Source organism: Dermochelys coriacea, chromosome 2 (genome assembly GCF_009764565.3).
Source record: "Dermochelys coriacea isolate rDerCor1 chromosome 2, rDerCor1.pri.v4, whole genome shotgun sequence".
NCBI classification, from domain to species: domain Eukaryota; kingdom Metazoa; phylum Chordata; order Testudines; family Dermochelyidae; genus Dermochelys; species Dermochelys coriacea.
This window is the reverse complement of record NC_050069.1, coordinates 227,802,540-227,817,718: the sequence shown is the minus strand read 5'-3', so window position 1 is coordinate 227,817,718 and position 15,179 is coordinate 227,802,540.

The window sequence follows — 15,179 nt, the reverse complement described above, 5'->3', positions numbered from 1 at the left end:
CACCCCTTTGGCTTAATTGTCTCAGCAGGGATGTATTTAGCTCAATATGTTCAAGAAAAACTTGAAATCAGAGTACGAACATTTTTTCTTTTTTCCCTTTTTTTCCTGATATTTTCCTGATAAAGTCATCTGATATTTTAACCCCAAAAAAATTAAAAAATCAAAATTCAGAAATTTTTGACCAGTTCCACTAAAAATATGCAGTCCCTGAATGTTATAATTGGCTTGAAATGGAAAACTGTTTATATATTATTATTTATATTACCAAAGAGGCTTTCGACTGAGATCAGAGCCCATTGAGTAAGTGCTATCCAAACACAGCACCTTACACATACATGGAAATGAGGTTGTACGTTACTTCTTACTCTTGGAAGAACTCGCTGGTGTTCATTAATGGAGCTTGCATATACTAATTCAAATAAGCAGAAGAGAACACCACGTACTGCAATTCTTCAGCAAGTAGGCATAGTTTATTTCACAGAACTGGCACATTAAACATATGCAATAAATACTGTCCATATGCCAAACCTGAATTCTAGATCTAGATTTTTCCTAGATTTTTCACTCCTAGCTTAAGCCTAACTTGGATCCAAACATTCTTCTCGGTTCATCCATAGAATCATTTAGAAACAATTCCGCTTCTGTTCATACTAGATCTTTGTTTACTGAAAGGACAGTGAGTTTGTTATGAAAAACATTTTTTAAAAATGAAAAAAGAAGTCATACCAAGGCGTAATAGCAAATGTTGAGAAAATCTCAGAAATGTGACTTTTCCCAACAATTCTGGCCCCTTCCTGCAGCTCCCTGTCTTTCACACTGCTTCCCTTCCTCTGGCAAGTATCTCTTCAAGCTAGTGAAGGAAGGCACAGGATACCATCCTACCTTATTGCACACAGGGGATATGTGGGAACTGGCAAAGCATTTCCGAGCTAGCTGGAAATTATTTTACTGGTCAATAGAGTGATTACTGGGGTGGGGGAGAAGTGCAAGAACAGCTGAGATAATTAAGGTCCTATATCCAATAGCAACAAGAATTGCTTCTAAATAGGTTTTTCATAGTTTGCCATGAGGCACTAATCTGCTCTCTAGGGCCCTAATTCAGTAAAGTATCCTCATTCAGCAAAGCACTTAAAAACATGTATAACTTTAATCACATGCTTCAGATCCATTGCCTTTAATGTGCTTAAGTGCTTTGAGGAATGAGGATGAATTTTGGAACATAATTCAATGCTTTGCTGAATCAGGGTGTCAGAGGCCCAGCCAAAGTCCACTGAAGTCAATTGAAAGACTCCTGTTGACTTCAGTTAGCACTGGACTGGGCTCTGGAAGAGCTGCACTGTACTTATTTAGAAAAGACCTAGCACTTTGTCTGTACTTTTCATTATATCTTCTGATTCAGATGTTTCCTTCTTTGGAAAAAAATGAATTGCAGCAATTATAGACAAACTTCCTGACAGCACTAATGGCTCTTTATTTTCAACATCTGCTACTTTTAACAATAGGCAAACTATTTTCTACATAAGTTTAGAAGGGCTCCTAAATAGACATCTTAGAAGAATACTCAGCCCAAAGTCATTTTTAATGACCTTCCCTATAACTCCCTCAAATCAGAGATCAAGATGAAAAGGTTGATAGACTCTAAACTAGCAATGCAAGCAGCCCCTGCTCTGTGTGCCAACATAAAACTATACCACACATAAAAATCAATATTTCATTCCTATGAGCCACTAATTTTTTCAGACAAAATAAATCTAGCACTTGCAAACCGATATATTAAATGTACATATCAATTTTGCATATAAACCAGTTCTGTATGTACTAACTGCTATATGCAAATCAGTGTGATTTATAAATAAATCATTGTTAATTGAAGAAACCAATGAGTTTCCAAATAGCTACCAATCTTCCATAATCCTATAGCTGGTCAAATAGAGTAAAACGTACACATATTCCATTAATTATTTGCAAAGCATTCATGAGACAACTGATTTCTGTAAACCCCTATGGAAAAAAATCAGCAGAATTTAATGGAAATAGATGACATCTATAGAATTTTTTTAGACCACCCTATAGAATTCAATAGAAAATTAGATCCCTGGCATAGTATTCTATAGGATTGTTACAAAAAGGAAAAAATATGTCCTATCTGGGAGGTCTAAAAGGTTAGGAATACTCACAATTGTGCCTTGTTCACCCCAGAATAAGTCACAGAATAAGGATGCTCAGCTAACAGTTTAGGCTGTATTTACACATCTGACTGAACCAGCTATATAATCTACCGTACCTCAGGCCCACAGAGCTCAAAGTGAAAGTGAAAGCACAAGAACACAGTCTATGTAGATGTTAAACTCCACAGAGCAGGGTTTTTGACTACTAAATCTCAGTAAAGCAGAGATCCCACATGTATGGTAAAATAAGCAATAAAACAAAAGAACAGCATCTTGTCTGTTCTCTTGAAATGTGGAAATCTCCTTTACTGTTTGCTAGATGCAAAAAGAAAAGGAGTACTTGTGGCACCTTAGAGACTAACAAATTTATTAGAGCATAAGCTTTCGTGAGCTACAGCTCACTTCATCGGATGCATTTGGTGGAAAAAACAGAGGAGAGATTTATATACACACACACAGAGAACATGAAACAATGGGTTTATCATACACACTGTAAGGAGAGTGATCACTTAAGATAAGCCATCACCAACAGCAGGGGGGGGAAGGAGGAAAACCTTTCATGGTGACAAGCAGGTAGGCTAATTCCAGCAGTTAACAAGAATATCAGAGGAACAGTGGGGGGTGGGGTGGGAGGGAGAAATACCATGGGGAAATAGTTTTACTTTGTGTAATGACTCATCCATTCCCAGTCTCTATTCAAGCCTAAGTTAATTGTATCCAGTTTGCAAATTAATTCCAATTCAGCAGTCTCTCGTTGGAGTCTGTTTTTGAAGCTTTTTTGTTGAAGTATAGCCACTCTTAGGTCTGTGATCGAGTGACCAGAGAGATTGAAGTGTTCTCCAACTGGTTTGCTAGATGGAACCCTCAGCTACTGTTAGGGGAACATTACCTAACTTTATACAGATTTCAGAGAAGCAACCGTGTTAGTCTGTATCCGCAAAAAGAAAAGGACTACTTGTGGCATCTTTTATATACACAGAGAACATGAAACAATGGGTGTTACCATACACACTGTAATGAGAGTGATTAGGTAAGGTGAGCTATTACCAGCAGGAGAGCGGGGCAGGGAGGGAACCTTTTGTAGTGATAATCAAGGTGGGCCATTTCCAGCAGTTGACAAGAGCATGTGAGGAACAGTAAGGGGGGAATAAACATGGGGATTCGCCACCCCACCCCCAATGTTCCTCACACGCTCTTGTCAACTGCTGGAAATGGCCCACCTTGATTATCACTACAAAAGGTTCTCTTCCCCACTCCCCGCTGGTAATAGGTCACCTTACCTGATCACTCTTGTTACAGTGTATATGGTAACACCCATTGTTTCATGTTCTCTGTGTTTATAAAATCTCCCCACTGTATTTTCCACTACATGAATCTGATGAAGTGAGCTGTAGCTCACGAAAGCTTATGCTCAAATAAATTTGTTAGTCTCTAAGGTGCCACAAGTACTCCTTTTCTTTTAACTTTATACAGCAATATCAAGGTGGACAATTTAAAAGCATGTGCTTTGCTGGAAACCCATAATAACAATATCTTTTTCATCCTTGTATGTGTTTGCTTCTTGTGAAGTGGTGCAGAACACTTTTAGCATCTGTTGCAGATGGGCAGCACATCTGAAATTTGGACTAAACTTCTGTAGGTGCCTACATTTAGATACCCACATTTGTAAATTTTGACCTTAAAATTGTTTTTAAAAACACACAAAAGCTTAAATTGTACATCATTCCCAGGTCATCTTCTGGGGAAATCTTTTTACTCACCATTGTCACGTGGATTTTTTAAGCCCTACCCATATTAAAAAAAAGAAACAAGTCCTGAAATATATGGGAAGGTTTGCAGACCTCTTTTGTATACATGTCTCCATTTCTGAGAAATTTAATACAGCTGCCTGTGAAGAACACTGACATAATTAAAAGAGTTCATCCCTAGTCTACTTTTTAGTTTACCAGTAATTTTTTTAAAAGATCCATGCGACTTACAATCCTTAATGCTTTTACTAATACCATCTGTAATTAAAAAACTGAGGATGTTTATTCTACTGTGTCCTACCCTATCTAGATATTAGAAGTTTAATCCTTAACTCTGAGCTTCCCTTCTAGGAGTATAATATAAATATATAAATATAATTCCTTAAAGAAATTATATTTTTTCAAATGTAGAATTATTTTTCTTAAATAATTTGTGGGATAATTATTTCTCATATGATTTTCACTGGAAATGATTCATCTTATTGTGGGTTTATGATCAGAGCTTGCAAGTTGGAGAAAACAATTTTGCCTTTTAACTTAAACCTGCCAGACCCACCAACTTTTTTTTAAAAATAATAATAAGGGCTAGAGAGAGACTGAAATGCCAAGAGTGAGTAGGGGGACCTGAATGGAAAAAAGCAGGGTGAAGAAATGGAGTAAAGACAGATGAAGGCTATTTACAAATGATTAAACTAGTATAGGGGTGTGTGCAAAGGCCTGAAGAACATGTGAGATTGACCGCCCTGGACCTTTAAGCAGGGCAGTATTTGGCTGGCTGACTGAATGAAGGGAACTGTGCTTTATGGCTGCGGGGTGGGGAAGATGAAAACTGCTGCAAAAGGGGTCAGCATGCTCGCTGACTTATCCCCTAGGAATGCAGGGTTTAAAAGGGGCAGCCCTGTGCCTGAAGCCTCCCTTTACATGGAGCATGCTGAACCAGAACCCACCCTTCCTCCCCTTTATGTGGTAAAATACCAGGTTTGGTCAAGACCTGCTGTGGGCATTACGCTAGCCGCCCCTTTTAGGGTGGCTGGGAAGGAATTTTTCCCTTACCACCATATTGGCTTTGGTGCAGTTGGGATTTTTTTGCCTTCCCCACAGCAGAGTCAGGAAGGGCTTTGTTCATGCATGGCATGAAGGGAGGTAAGCTATATGTCAAAACTCATTATTTAAGTGTGGGGTGGATGTCCAGGGCAGGTACTCCATAGGAAAGGTATACAGTGACTGGATAAATGGCTTGGAAAAGGACTTAAAAAGAGGTGTTTTTTAAAGGAATGAATGGGGGGTGGTTGGGGACACCTATGATTGGTACGGCAGGGAACTAACCCCCAGTTCTTATCGCCTACCTTAACCCTTCTACAAGGGGGGTGGATGGTAAGGTACCAGCAATGGATTTGCTGGAGGGACCTGTATGGGAAAAGAGAGGGAGCTGGTGGAAGCCCCCTGCGTATGGTAAGGTCCCAACAATGGATTTTCTGGAGGGACTTGGATGGAAAAGAGTGGGAGCTGGTGGGTGTCCCCTGGGTATGGTAAGGTCCCGGCAATAAATTTGCTGTAGGGACCTGGATGAAAAAGAGTGGGAGCTGATTAAAACCCCCTGGGTAATTACAGAATGAACATGGGATTACCTGCACTCTACACTTTTATCTTCCGGGTAGTCCCAGACATCTAATAATAAAGTTTTTATTGTTGCGGCCTAATTAAACCCATTAAGGATGGGTAAAACTAGGGAGTTCAATTCAAACCTCATCTGAACTATTCCAACCATTAGTGTCTATAAAATTGGGCTGGAAATTTCTAAGTAGCTTTTTGCAAGATTTATGGTTCTTCCTGATAATAGAAGACTGTCAATATTGCAAAATCAGCCACTTTGATTTTTTTTTAAATCCAGACGAAGCCAGAACCTGAGACATAGAAGAACAGGGAATAATGTAAAATAATGAAATGTTGCGCATGGAAATCCACCACAGCAGCATTTAACTTCAAAATGAGGAATGACACAAAAATGTTCAACAGAAATTAAAAGGAACACTCACAAGAGTGAAATGCCTGCAAGCTGCATGGAAACATTTTAAAAACACCATAAGAAAAGCTCAAGTACCCCCAGCCCCACAAGAAAACAGTAATAGTACCAAAAAAACTGCCACCATGACTAACAGAGTAAAAGAGGCAGGTAGAATCAAAAAGACATCTTTTAAAATTTGGAAGTTTAATCCTACTGAGGAAAATAGAAAGGAAGATAAACTCTGGCAATTCAAGTATAATTAGGCAGGCCAAAAAAGAATTTGAAGAGCAATTAGCAAAAGACATAAAAATGAACAGCATTTTTTAAAGTACATCAGAAGCAGGAAGCCTGCCAAACAGTGAGTGGGGCCACTGGACAATTGAAGTGCTAAAGGAACTCTCAAGGAAGACAAGACCATTGAAGAGACGCTAAATGAATTCTTTGCATCAGTCTTCACTGCAGAAGATGTAAGCGGGATTCACACGCCTGAGACATTCTTTTTAGGTGACAAATCTGAGGAACTGTCCCAGTCTGAGATGTCAATAAGAACATCTGAGATGTCAATAGGAACAAATCAGTAAATTAAACAGTAGTATGTCACCAGGAGCAGATGACATTCACATAACAAATGTATTAGAATTCTTCAAGGGTGTCAAAAAGCATGTGGACAAGAGTGGTCCAGTTGGTAGAGTGTACTTGGACTTTCAGCAAGCCTTTGACAAAGTCCCTCACCAAAGGTTCTTAAGCAAAATAGGCAGTCATGGATCAGAGGGAAGATCCTCTCATGGATCAGAAACTAGTTAAAAGTAATGAAACAAAGGGTAGGAATAAATAGTCAGTTTTCAGAATGGAGAGAGGAAATAATCATTTTTTTTACTGCAAAGATTATTATCAACACCAAAGAGACAAATAGTATAACAATACTGAGCTGATAGTATGACAACACTCCAATCATAGTTGGCTGTATTTTGACCATTTTCCAAAAAGAACATGTATGTTTGAAAAAAACATGGTGGATTTAAAACCAGTGTCATTTTAATTTTAAAAATTTAGTTTCAAATTTCTTATTACAGCTGGGCAGAGCACATATATATTAATGCTAACCTGAAAAATCCTTTTAGCACTGTATAATATATAAACACTTTAATCATATTGTAAAACTTCTAATCCCCATATAACACAAATCCTCTCTCTCTGTTGTCATGATGGTGTGGCTGTGCAATCACTATAAAATGAATATACGGAATCACCGTGCACTTTTCCCCAACTGATCATTCAATAACTATTTGGATTAAATGTGTTGTGCTCTTTTCTTTCTAAAGGTTATTCATCTGGGGTTGGAAACAGAAAATATTCTCAGCAGATTGTTGCTAAGGGTACATTTTCAATACTGAGCTATGAGTTTTAGCCACATGATTCCAATTAAAGTCAACAGAATTCAAGAGTATGTACATCTTATGTTTAAAATATATGGGTTAATATGTACCATCACTGTTTTTAAAGCTCTCTGAGGGATCTTGCAGGAAGGTAGCATTAAAGGCTTCAAGCAGATACACACATGCCCCAACTTATTCCCTAGGAAAGTTTCTTTTGGCAGCCTGGAAAATTAAAAGCAATATGCACGTTTCTGACATTCTGTAATCTCATAGTTTTTATTTATTCAATCATTGCCTATTGGCAAAACTTAACTACACTTTTTCTTAAAATATCTTCTGTATTCTAGAACTGAGAGTATTTTACTGTGTGTCCCTTCCATTACAAAATTTACAGATCTAGTAATTTCTGAGAGTACAACTTAAGTAATCAGTACAGAGTCCCTCTCAGTAATCACTTTCAGCCAAATCCTGGCCTGACAATGTGGTGTGTGGTTATAAGAGGCATAGTACCCCATTATTGCCATGTTATGATAACTGTGGACCAAACTCAAATGATCCTAAGTATGGCTGATTCTAATGCAGACAAAGGAATGGATTTACAGAGCTGCTTGACTTATTGCAATGTTTGGGCTGCCAGAAAGTCTCTCTTGCTGTGTGGAGTGTGGCTGAACAGTTCATTGGATTTATTCAGTATGTGCCTATGCAACCAGTGTGCTATCTGTGTTGTGTCTGAATCATTAATCATTTTGACTCAAACCTGTTCTTATTGAAATCCAAACTGAAATCATTGGAGCTACACTGATCCATACCAGCTGAAGATCTGGTCCATTAACTATACTAGTCATCATAAGGAGCAGAAGAGACCAGCTATAGAAAGGTAGTACAGATTAGGACTGCAGCTCGTCGGGAAATTTCTGGTGAAACAGTTTAATCAGAAAATGCCGATTCATTAAAGCTTAAACATTTGGTAGAAATATACTGGATTTCACTGATTTTTGTCAAACCAAAGGCAGGGCTCTGATGGAACCCTGCATGTTTGGTTTCCTAACACGGACCAGGGACTCTGAGAGAGCCCCATCTTGAACCAGGGTTCCCATGATATCCAGGGCTTCCAGGTGCCCAGGGGAAGGGACTACAGGTGTGGCCAACTTTCAGGCAGCCAGCTGAGGGTTGTCAGTCCAGGGCAGTCCACATAGTGTGGCTGCTTCCTAGCTGCATACCTTGGAAGCCCTACCAGCTGTACACGAGATTGACATGATTTTTGTCAGTTTCAGCCCTGATATACAGGGTTGAGCAGCAGTGAGACTGACAAGAATTATGTCAATTTCACACAGCCGCTGCTGGACTCCTAGGGAACTTTTTTTTATTTTGAAGACATCATGTGTCAGTACCTCCGAACTGACATTTTTTTTGGAATGTCTAGTTCAGAGGAAATTTGGAAAAAAATGGATTTGGTCCAAATGAACAAACTCAAATATCTAAATATCAATATTTCCCACAGACTAGTTGTGACATTCTATACTTTGGCAGAACCCCCTGTAGCTCCATATTCCTCATTTTTATATAATCATGATCTTACATATAAAGCATGCCTTGTAAGGTATCAGGGGAAAGATTATGATCTGCTGAAAATCATTTTTCTATCCATAAATGTATATCATCAATGCATATGAAGTTATGTGAATATGTTGTATGATTGTTTGGTTTGATTGGCCCTGGTTTAAGGAACAAACCTATATATTAAGGACTTCAATATCTAGTGGGGTGAGAAAAAACTGCTTAATCTAGTTGCTGTTCAGTCTAATAGGGTTGAGAGTTCAGTTCAGTTCTGCATGCTTATATTTTATTTCTTTTGATAACTAACTCTGACTTTTTGCCTATCACTTAATATCACTTAAAATCTACCTTTTATAGTCAATAAATTTGTTTAATTGTTTATCTTTATCAGTGAGTTTCTATGAATTGTGGGGCAAATCTGCTCAGGTTTGACAAAGGCTGGTGTATATCCACTTTCCATTGATGAAGTGGTGAACTAATTAATAAATGTTCACTGTCCATCTTGAGCAGTGAAAGATGGTATATTCCTGAGGTACAAGGCTGGGACCTGGGGGGATTTGGCTCTGGTGCCTTTCTCTACATGATTCATGAGTGGCTCTGGGAGCACTCATGTAATCTAGCTGGGTGTGTGGGGCTCCACATGCTGTTATGCTGAGTGATCACAGCACCGGGAGAGGATGGCTGCTGGTCATTAGCAAGCCATGGTGACAGCCCAAGACATTGTGAGACAGCCCAGGCTGGAGAGAGTTAAGGGGGCACAGCGGTCCCACAGTCCCAGGCGATACCCTGGGGGGATCCTGTCACACTGGTAATTCCAAGTTTTCATCAACCCTAATTACTACAACTTGTTATTTTGAACCATATTTTATTATTTTGAACAAATGGGCGTACTCCTGCTCTCATTGAAGTCAATGGAAATGCTCACTTTTCAGCCGGGGCAGTTCAGATCCAAAATGCTTACAGAATTGTAATGAGCAAGAATTATTTGCCAAAATTATTCAGTTAATAATGTATAACCATAAATGCATTCAAAAAGCATTTAATGAACAATTAATCAACAAGAAAAGGCTAAATTCAAATAGACGATTAGCTGCAAATTATTTTCTCAGTTTTAATTATAATTCAGTTAGGTGCTTACATGCATTTGTACACACTACCAAAATGTATGACAGATTCATTTCTCACCTTCCATTTTTCCAGGCAGATAGGTGAACCTTCTTTGTTATCAAACAGTTACGCTTTCAGTTCTATTTTGCTCATAGCTAATATGAATCCATTTAATTAATGTTCTATGTGCCAGATAGATTCTGTAGAGAATGTCTGGTTTTGATAAACTTTAGTAGCGTGAAAAGAAACTAAGAATGAGTGATGTACAAATGGAATATTTCATCAAAGGAATATGTTTGAATATCTCTGGTTGAGGCCACCAAAAAAAATCTACAGTAACAAGTACAGCTAAAACAATAAGAACAAAAAAATAAAATGAGAGGCCAAAGAAGCTGGAATTGAACAATTCTTTTTAAAATGAGTCAGAATTACAAAAGAAAATTATATTCTTCATGTCATGACCTTCACTTACAGAATAAAACTAAAGCATCTGCTATAATCCCTCAGCAAGAGAAGTACGAGGACATTATAGCTGAAAGTGACTGCCTTAAGTAGACTTCACATGAGGATGCATCATGATCTTCCCCAAGCAGTCAATGTACTAGAAGCTCTCTTACAGGTATCTTAGTTCACACAGGACTCTTCTTGGACCCAGTGGTCCACCTCTGTCACCTTGTTGCTAGACATCAGACTAGATACAAAATTTAAAAACCCACAAATATACACGGGTGTGTGTATTGAACCTGCTTAGCATTAACATGAGCCGCTGAGACAATGAGGACATTCATTCAGAGGGGGCAGATTGTGATATCACCTCATGGCAGGGAAGCTTTAAAATCTAGTTTGGGCTCCAAAGGAATTCCTCTGGTGAAGAATGCTTGTGAAATCCAGGTCAGTCACCCTATGGGCTGTGCCCATAGGAGATGCCATGCCCCCTCCCCAGGTGGCGTTTCTACAGCTGAGACTTTGCATCCTGGGTTCCATTATCTCAAAAATATGCCCTGAGAAGTTCATTTAAAGAGTCAAATACCTAAAAAATCTAAAATCATCATTTCAATTGACATCAGTATTTTTAGAAAACCACCTAAACAACTCCAAAATAGCTGCTACTAAACTGAGTGCAGCTAAAATAAAGAGAGCTAATTCCAAGATGGAGAGGCTTTTTTGTACGCAATACAGAGCAGATCGGTGTGGAGCTCATTACTGATGTCTTGGAAGAATGGAACCAGTGGCCAAATGTGACAGTCAGCTACATTTTCCCTCAGAGTATCTACTGCAAGCTGCTACAGAACTGTCTGAAGATTAAAATGTCTCAGGTAGCTCCCATCGTACCCTAAAAACCTTAATTACAAAGTGCTCAGAGCACGCATTACACTTCATGTGCTAGCTAAATCACTCCAAATAAGCAAATAAACTTCTGCAGAATGGAAAGAGAAAGTACATGAGATTCATTTTATGTGAAATTGCCTTTTGCCAACATTGTATATTGCAGGGCCTCAGAACAATTGATGAGGGCCCAGTACCAGGCTTCCCAGCACTTCCCAGGTATAAGTCGTAAATCTAGGGAGGGAATATAGTAATATATTGGATTTATCTAAACCCTCCCATCCAAGCTCTTTAAAGAATTTAATTTCACATCACCCCTGAAAGAAGGTAAATATTATTATTCCCAGGTTACGGATGCAGAATATAAGGCAGAGTGACATAAACAGGCTCATTTTAAAAGTTACGTGCATGCAGAAATGTGTGTGACAACATGCACTAAATTTTCACACACAGTTACTACCAGGCTAGTCCCATGTTTGTGTAATTATGCAGCTGGTGTACAATACTGTGATAATTGTGTGTAAAAATCAGGCACATGCACTTAATTATGAAATCAGATTTTAAGTGACGCCCCTTAGATCACACAGGAAAACTGTGGAAAAGCAAGGGACAGAATTCAGGCTTCCTAACTGTAAGGTTGTGTCTACACTGGACCTGGAAGTTTAAAATCCAGCTCGAGGAGCCATACCCACGCTAGCTCTGATTGAGCTAGTATGCTAAACACAGAGTGGTGTAAGTGCAGTGGTGTAAGTGGTGGGAGGGTCTAGCTGCCCAAGTATGAACCCAGCATGAATGGAAATGTTTCAGGAGCTCACCAGTGAATGGGAGAAAAGTACCTGCTACAACACTCCGAAAGTGGTACAATGTGTCCTTCCCTTTGCAGATTCTGGCACCTGATTGCATCCTCTGACATCACTGTTGTAGAGACAGATAAAAATTTGAGCCCAAACTTAATTTAAAAAAAAATGCAGATTCAGGAACACCAAAGCGTTCTGAAAATTCATGCTGGTTTTGCCGAATTGCTCATATAAAAAAAACCCCCACAAGACACAAAATTCCAAAAGCGTTGCAACATTTCTCTTTGAAGTACTCAAAATGAAATGTTTCATTTTTGAGGGTCAAGATGACTTTTCCTTTCCAAACTTTCTTCAATTTTGTTTAAAAATGCACAAACCACAAATACAATGTGCAAAATCCAAATGCAATGTTTCACTTGGGGTGGAACGAAATGTTTTGTTTGACTCAAAAACTGAAGCATTTTTGTACTTTTTCATTTGCTGAAAATGTCAAACAAATCAATTTTCAGATCAGCCTGAAACTAGGTGCTTGTTTAATTTTTCGGAACTGCCAGCAAACCAAGAAATCTATAATTCACACAGCTCTAGTGGTGCCAGTCACTAGCAGTCCAGGCACTTCAGGGAGCACAAGAGCTGCTATTGTACACGGAGTGGAAAGGCTCCATGTGCTCTGCCACCCTTGCAGACCTTTCATTAATAATTTAAAAAGAACTAATTTATCTGAGACAATGGAGCGAAGTAGGTACCCCCATAATACTTATATGATGTGTTGGTGCCCAGATAGCCCAGAAATGTAACTCTACAGGCCATGTAACTGTATATAGAATATTTACTCAAGACAATCATCTAAATCAGTGATCCTCAGACGGTGGCTCTCAAGCTACAAGTGGTTATTTAATGTGTCTCTTGCGGCTCTTTGCAGCACATGACATTAAAACACTGTGTGATTTAATTATTAACCAAGCTGAGTTATTAACCAATCAGGACACTTTTGCTATGTTATTAACCAATTAAGTTATCAACTTGCACTAAGTTATTAACTTATTTGCTGTGAGAAATATATATTGTGACAAAGTTCCTCCTCTGCCTTGGTGGGTCCTGTACTTATTGGCGGATTTGCTTGCCTCAGAGATTCAAGGCAGCCCTCAGTTTGGCTGCTTTTGCTAGTTGCTCAAACCTGCCGTTCACTCAGCTAACCTCATCACTGGCCAGCATGGGAAAAAGGAAGGAGAATAATCCCCGCAGTCTCTGCTGATCCACCATGTGGGTCGGGGAACAGCCCAGAGACCTTCCTCTCTGGTGGAACCCACAGTTCAGGTCAACTCCTCCTGCGTCCGATCAGGAGTTGGGAGGTTTGGGGGGAACCTAGGCCCACCCTCTAGTCTGGGTTCTAGCCCAGGACCCTGTTGACTGCAGCTGTCTAGAGTACCTCCTGGAACAGCTGCGCGACACCTACAACTCCCTGGGCTACTTCCCCATGGCCTCCTCTCAACGCTTTCTTTATCCTCACCACAGGATCTTCCTCCTGGTGTCTGATAATGCTTGTACTCCTCAGTCCTCCAGCAGTATGCCTTCCCACTCACAGCTCCTAGTGCCTCTTGCTACCAGCTCCTCGCACACATACGCCACAAACTGAAGTGAGGTCATTTTTAACCTCAGGTGCCCTGATTAGCCAGCCTTCCCTAATTGATTCTAGCAGCTTCTTAATTGGCTCCAGGTGTCCTAATTAGCCTGCCTGCTTGAATTTGTTCCAGCAAGTTCCTCCTTATTCTGGAACTGCCCCTGTTACCTTACCCAGGGACCTGCTTAATCTGGGACTAATATATCTGCCTTCTAACACTGTCCTGTAGTCATCTGGCCTGACCCTGTCACAATATATATATATATATTACACACACACACACACACAATATTTCCCCTGTTATTCACACTCCTGTGACTCTTTTGGGTAATGTTGATTGCTAATTTGGCTCCTGAACCACTACAAGTCTGAATATTACTGCTCTGAATAATTCTGGTGGCAGTTTAGCTTGTTTTTCCCGTCATTAGAGATGGGCCAACCCAAAAACTCAGTCCAAGCATCCCAGAACCTTGGAATGTCCAAAATCTGAAACTAGATCCAACTGCTACAGGCTGGGGACCAACTAGCTAAGCAGCAGTTCTGCAGAAAAGGATCTGCGGATTACAGTGGACGAGAAGCTGGATATGAGTCAACAGCGTGCCTTTGGTGCCAAGAAGGCTAACAGCATATTGGGCTGCATTAGTAGGAGCATTGCCACCAGATCAAGGGAACTGATTATTTCCCTCTATTCAGCACTGGGGAGGCCACATCTGGAGTACTGTATCCAGTTTTGGGCCCCCCACCACAGAAAGGATGTGGACAAATTTAAGAGAATCCAGCGGAGGGCAACAAAAATTATTAGAGGGCTGGGGCACATGACTTATGAGGAGAGGCTGAGGGAACTGGGCTTATTTAGGCTGCAGAAAAGAAGAGTGAGGAAGCATTTGACAGCAGCCTTCAACTACCTGAAGGGGGGTTCCAAAGAGGATGGTGCTAGGCTGTTCTCAGTGGTGGCAGATGATAGAACAAGGAGCAATGGTTTTAAGTTGCAGTGGGGGAGGTCTAGGTTGGATATTAGGGAAAACTATTTCACTAGGAGGGTGGTGAAGCTCTGGAATGGGTTACCTAGGGAGGTGGTGGAATCTCCATCCTTGGAGGGTTTTAAGGCCTGGTTTGAAAAAGCCCTGGCTGGGATGATTTAGTTAGGGTTGGTCCTGCTTTGACCAGGGGGTTGGACTAAACGATCTCCTGAGGTCTCTTCCAACCCTAATCTTCTATGATTCTATGTTTCATCTTGAACCCAGCTCTGTAGTTACTACCCGGGATCCTTTTAACTACACAGATCTCTGACTTCTTAGCCTATGCCAACTGGAGCTTGTGCTTTCCTGCTGAACAACCTTCCACTGCTGACATTCTCCAGTGACCTCTTTCATTCCCCGGTGCAGGTTGTCATGATACAAAGATATACACGTTTTTAGAGCTATGTTTAAAAAATGGAAGACTAGTGATTACTTTTGCATTGTGGCCCCAGATG